The sequence below is a fragment of the Nannospalax galili genome, unplaced genomic scaffold (assembly GCF_000622305.1).
Source record: "Nannospalax galili isolate Female #2095 unplaced genomic scaffold, S.galili_v1.0 scaffold9, whole genome shotgun sequence".
NCBI classification, from domain to species: Eukaryota; Metazoa; Chordata; class Mammalia; order Rodentia; family Spalacidae; genus Nannospalax; species Nannospalax galili.
This window is the reverse complement of record NW_008360332.1, coordinates 2,128,318-2,134,317: the sequence shown is the minus strand read 5'-3', so window position 1 is coordinate 2,134,317 and position 6,000 is coordinate 2,128,318.

The window sequence follows — 6,000 nt, the reverse complement described above, 5'->3', positions numbered from 1 at the left end:
ATTTATAGTTTCCTGGAAGGGGGGTGTGGAATAGCAGGTGGGGGTCAGGGCATGCCAGGGCATGTCTAGGCATGTCTAAAATAGCAGCCAAGCATTTTACAGAAGCTAAAAGAGCAATTAGTGGGGGGTCTGGAGAGATTGGGGGGTAGCGGGTGAATGAAGAGGGTCTCAGGGTTCTACAGTAATAAGTAGTATAGTTCCTTATTACTTCACAAAACCTCTATTTTCTCTTTGTTTTAATAAATTGAATATTTCTCTACAATAATTTGAACACCCTCTGTACCAGTTTTTAGGTACCTTTGTTAATTCTAAGCTCCTGAAGTTTTCTGGATCTAGAGCATCAACTAATGTAAAATTATTCAGTGTTTACCTCTTAGATATCTTAGGATGTGGGGGCTCTTTTGGCACATTTCTATAGTATGCATTAAAAATTAATAATGGGAACTAGATTAAAGAGTCTTCCTTTTAATTTGAAATATTAATTAGTTTTTATCTTCTTGTTCTTACAATATTTAACATTTTCCTGTATTGCAACACAGACATTCAAGTTAAACTCAAATGCTTTGTAGCTAGTCTACACTGGTCATAAATATAAGTATAAATTTGTTACTATGATATAAATAGGGTTGAAGGGATTTCTCGGTCTGTAAAGCACTTGCCTCGCAGGTGTAAAGACCTTAGTTTGACTCCCAGAACCCATATAAAAATGCAGGGCATGAGGGCAAGGTTTTATATAATCCTAGCTTTGGGAAGGGAAGGGTGGAGGATTCTTGGGGCTTGCAGATCAGGCATGTGGTCCAACTGGTGAACTTCAGGCCATTAAGAGACTCTGTCAGAAGGATGAGGACCACCTTCCTGTGAATGTTGCTCAAGGTGGTTCCTTGACCTCCACAAGCATACACAGGTACATATGTGCATCCCCCACATGCATGTGGCACATGTGCACCTGCACAAACATGAACATATATGCAAACCTAGACACCTACACAGACAAGCACACATAACAAAATATGCATGAAGAATGATGTGGCCATGATGGAATAAAGCCAATAATTTTAATTTTATAAGCAAAATTATTTAATGCGTATAACTCCACTGCAATAGGCCCAGAAGCCAGGCTACCTGTATAGGAAGGCTCTGTTCTCTTTCCTGTGTCAGCAAATAAACATTTTCTTTCAATGTCAGCTCTATCTAAAGAGGGTGGATTCACCCAAGCCTACTGTGGGGGCAGTCAGGCACTATCACTAAGATGAAGGAAGATGTGCATTTTGAACTGTAATCTGATCAGCAGTGTCCAACACAGCCATGATTGGGGTTGAGATGGCTTTTCATTCTTTGAGAAGAGACTATGCCATTTTAGAATCACTGGACTGCTGAGATGTGGTTTTTAAAAGCACATCTTATTTCAGAGACCTGCAGATTTGAATAAGTTTGTAAATGATGTCTAAAGTTCAAATTCATGTTCCTGAGCAGACTTGAGTAGTCAGCATGTTCTGTCATATAAACGTTTAGGAACCAGCCAGTTTAGATTTATTACTTACTCTGTTGTCTGCTAGAAAGACTAAGAGAATTGATGAAGCTATTTTATTAGCAGAGCTGCATGATGAGTGCTCTTAAGAAGCCTCCTTTTATCGCACTTTAAAAATCATTCTCTAATTTAACAGTGATATTAAGAGAGCTCTTTTAGTCAGTCCAATTACAGGGAAGCACACTCATTTTTTAAGGGGTTAATCTTAAGGGATGAAACAGATTATCAGCTTTTGAACCAATTTAAGTAGAATCTCTAGAAATAAAGTCAGGACAAATAGTTATTGGCAGTTCACAGAAGGCATCCGGTGCCCACCACTCAGCAGGATTCCGTTAAAGTCAGCTCGCTTGTCTTAATGGGAAACACCTGTGGTCCAGAACACAAGCAGAAAAATCAAACTAACTGTGCTTTGAGACACTCAAACTAAATTATGGAAATAAAAATCTCCTGGCCTCAACATTGCCAATGCCCTTCTTTCCCTTGAAACAGATATTAAAGAGAGACTGTTTTGAAAGTACTTCTTTCCCCAAGGCATTCCAGAACTTGCCACACTGTCAAAGTCCACATCAGCTAGAGGACAAGTCCCCAAGCTCTGTGGCCATCATGTTAGAGGCTCATTAAATAATATTAAAAAAGCAAGCTTGTGAAAAGAGATGCAAAATTTTTTCATCTTAAACTTGGGGAATTATTCACACATCAGAGAGACGTACAGGATAATTTATATTCAACTTGTGCCAGGCAAGAGACGTTAGATACTGTGGCTTCTTAGAGAAAGAAAAAAAATTACCTAATTGTCTTTGAAGTAGAGAAAAATCAGAGTTGGTGCTGTGACCTGATGGGAGGGCACAAGATACTTTATAATAAATATAATCAAAATAATACATTTTGCTTGAATGGATGCTTCTAGGAAACTCTGAGAATACAAAGGAGGTCTTTGAAAAACTACATAGAGAAACTTAAGGGAAAAAATGTTGACTTGTAAGGGCACCAGTGATGCTGTGGTAAGTCAGAAGGTAGCATTTCTTTTCTCATTTTCATCTTTTCCTGGAAGACTAGCCCTCAAATTGGGCACTGTAGAATACAATTTATTCAGAACGAAACATTTTCCTGAGGCTATTAAATTTGCAGGATCTTGGAAAGGGATGACTGACAACATATTTTAATTATTTCCCTGGCTAGGAATGACTTCTGCTTTTTGTAAAGAGAAGTCTTTATTATTTTACATAATAAAAAAGCAAGCAAGGTTTGTGAACTCACATGCCCATGGAGGAAAGCAAAAGCAGGAGGCTGCCACGTGGTAGCAAGGAGCATGTTCCTTCTAGTTTTTCCTCTTTGATCAAAGCACCATGCTACCCTATTGCACTGTTTCTTTTGATGGGGATACAGGTACCTAACTCTAGGAAAGGGAAGTAACAGATGAGTGATAGCAATGAATTTGATCCTCACTGTCCAAAAACAGCAGGGAGATTTGAGTATTGTGACAAACTGGAGAACGCATGTTTTCTCTAATAGAAACAATCCAGATAACGACACCAATTAGGCAAGTGGCCAGGAGTCACTCTATTGTCCAGCAAGTCAATAGAGATTTTAAATTCTCTGAATATGGTGGATCATGCCTGTAATCACAGCACTTAGGATGCTGAGACAGGAGGATTGCTGCAAGTTTGAGGCCAGCCAAGCCTTGAGTGTGCCTTTGTCTCAAAAAACAAAAACAAAAACAAAAAACAAACAAAACCGAACCAACCAAACAATGAAAAATCTAGAAAGAAAGAAAAGCAAAACAAAACATCCAGATTTAAAGAGGAATGTGATCAACTTTAAGTGCTGCCCTTTTATTTCTTGGGTCACCTTAAAGTCTGTATTTTGTTGAACATTAATCTTCAAATGTCACTTTGAGTATTTGTTTCATTCTATGGTTTTCTATAGCACTGAATCAGTCAACACTGTGTAAGCTAAATAATACCTCATGTCTCTGGGACATGTCTGCTCGTCAGTGATTTGGCAACTTTGCAGTACAGAAAGTGGGTTGTGAATCTAAACAAGAATAAATTCAGAAATGAGGGAGCGTAAACTCTCCAAAGACCTGGTAGCTACTTAAATGGAAAACTCCTAGAAGGCCTGAATAGTGAGTTGCTCCTTGGGTGGTATAAATAAATGCAATACTTGGAAAACGCACCTTGTTCAGCTTTTATAAAATTTCTTTACTAAAGAAATACTTAAGTGTTATTGGGGACCTAGGGTACCTTCCCTTGGAGAAAGACAAACAGGGCAACACATCCAGAGCAAGGTAGGAAGTTTCTGTCTTTGCCCATTGACCAGCAGTAGCAACAGCCCCTCGGTAAATGGTCGAACTCCCAGGGAGTTTGCATGATATCTAACTGTAGATACTATATTCCTTTTGGGTTTTCAACTTTCCAGATTATACCATACAGTGATCTTACTCTCAAAAAGATCACGTTGGCCACTACTGTTTATAACACTGTAAAATGAGGCACCACATCCTCTCTCATTTCTGTGAATTACTAAACACCATTCTGTACCCGTGGACTTACATGTTAGCAGCTTGTTCCCAAGGATACTGCAAGGAGTGGTCTTATACTCATGTCATATAGAACATGTTCACATTTCTGATTAATATCCAAAATCCTTGCTAGGTCAAAGAGCATACCTATTCAGATGGTAATAGGCAATGTGCCACAGCATCCCAAGACTTGATGGCATTTTCTATGTGATGGTGGGGATCATCCAAATACTGAGCAATTGCCTGTCTAATGGACAGAAAATGACACTTCACTGCTTTAGTTTCTAATGAGTGTTAGCCTCATTTCTCATGAAACATTGATGATAGTTTGTAAGAATTAAGAAAATGGTATAGTGAACCATGGAAGTCTATTGCTTCTTTAACATTTTTGGTAAGAAAACCAATTTGTAAACAAGAAAACAAGCCAAAAATTCAAAGCATTTAGCATTTTTGCACTATTTCTGTTGAGTTAAATGATGATGGTGTACTCTGAATGGCAACATATATCAGTGGGTAGACAGCTGCCGGGTAACAATGATCATTTGTGTCAAGAACAACAGTGGTAGCAGTATTTGACACTTGTCTGGCAGAACAATTTAAAAAAAGGTGTTGATATATACAATTAATATTTTGAAAAATCGTTAACGTTTTCACTATAAATTGTACCGCACAGGGGCTGGAGACATGGCTCAATAGTTAACAGCATTTGCAACTGTACAGTTATGAGGTCCAGAGTTTGGCTTCCAGCACTCATGTCACAAACTCAACATCCCATGCAAGCCTGTAACTCCAGCTCCTGCAGGGGGGGGGGGGGGGGGGGGGGGGGGGGCGTATCTCTTGTGTTTGCTGGCTTCCAGCTTAGCTGCAGCAAACACGAGCCTGAGGTTCAGGTAGAGACCTTGTCTCTAAGAAATCAACAGAGAATGATTGAAGAGAAAACTGGACAGCCTCTTCTAGACACTGCACATGCACACAGGCAGTCACATCCACACACCTGTACACATATTCCCACATATATGTAAATAGATAAATAAATAAATAACTTTTAAAAAGTGTGTCATAAAGTAAAAAACAATAGCTATCAAGTGATGCTTGCTCCTCTAAAGCCATTTTAAAAGATTAAACTACTAGAAATCAAAGTATTGTTTAAAATAAACTTATACTAAATTAAATTAACCATTGTGTTAGTCAGCTTTCTGCCACTGTGAGTACCTGAGAAAAATGAAGGGAGTAAGGATCTGGGTCACAGCTGTGGAAGTTTCCCTGCGTGGTCACTTGGCTCTGTTCTATTTAGGAAAGGAAGGAGGACACCATGGCTGGAGGCAGAACAGAGCAACGTTTCTCACCTCATCCTGGTCAGGAAAGAAATGGAGAGAGGCAGGGGAAGGATGGGAAAGGAGGAGAGGGAAGGAGTGAAGAGCGGATCATAGACAAGGGTACAGACCCCCAAAGGGCCCATCCACAGGACCCACTCTGTTCAACAAGGTCCCTCCTAAGTTTCCATCACCTCCCAATAACCCATCAAGTTATGAACGCATTTTGAGATTGACCCCATGATGAGACCTCGTAAGTTCATCTCTTCTCCAAAGCCCCACCTCTGAACGTTGATGTATTTGGAGGCCAGCTTTCAACATAAGAGACTGAAGGGAGGTTTCAGATCAAAACCCTAACCATCTTTAAACTGAAAAAAGTAATTTAACTTTATTTGAAAGAAAACATTTAACCTACAGGTATGCTGCCCATGGTGTTATTTTGGCATCCTGATTATACTGTAAAAGTTTTTATACTGCTGATAAACTCTGCATCTTTAACCAGCAGGGGGACTGTGAACAGATGTTTACCAGCTAACTCTGGTAGTCTCTTCTGACTTCTTCCACTTCCAATACTTCCATGTTTTATATTTGCTAACACTGAGAAATCTTTTTGGAAAGAAAATTTTCTGCTTTTTTGA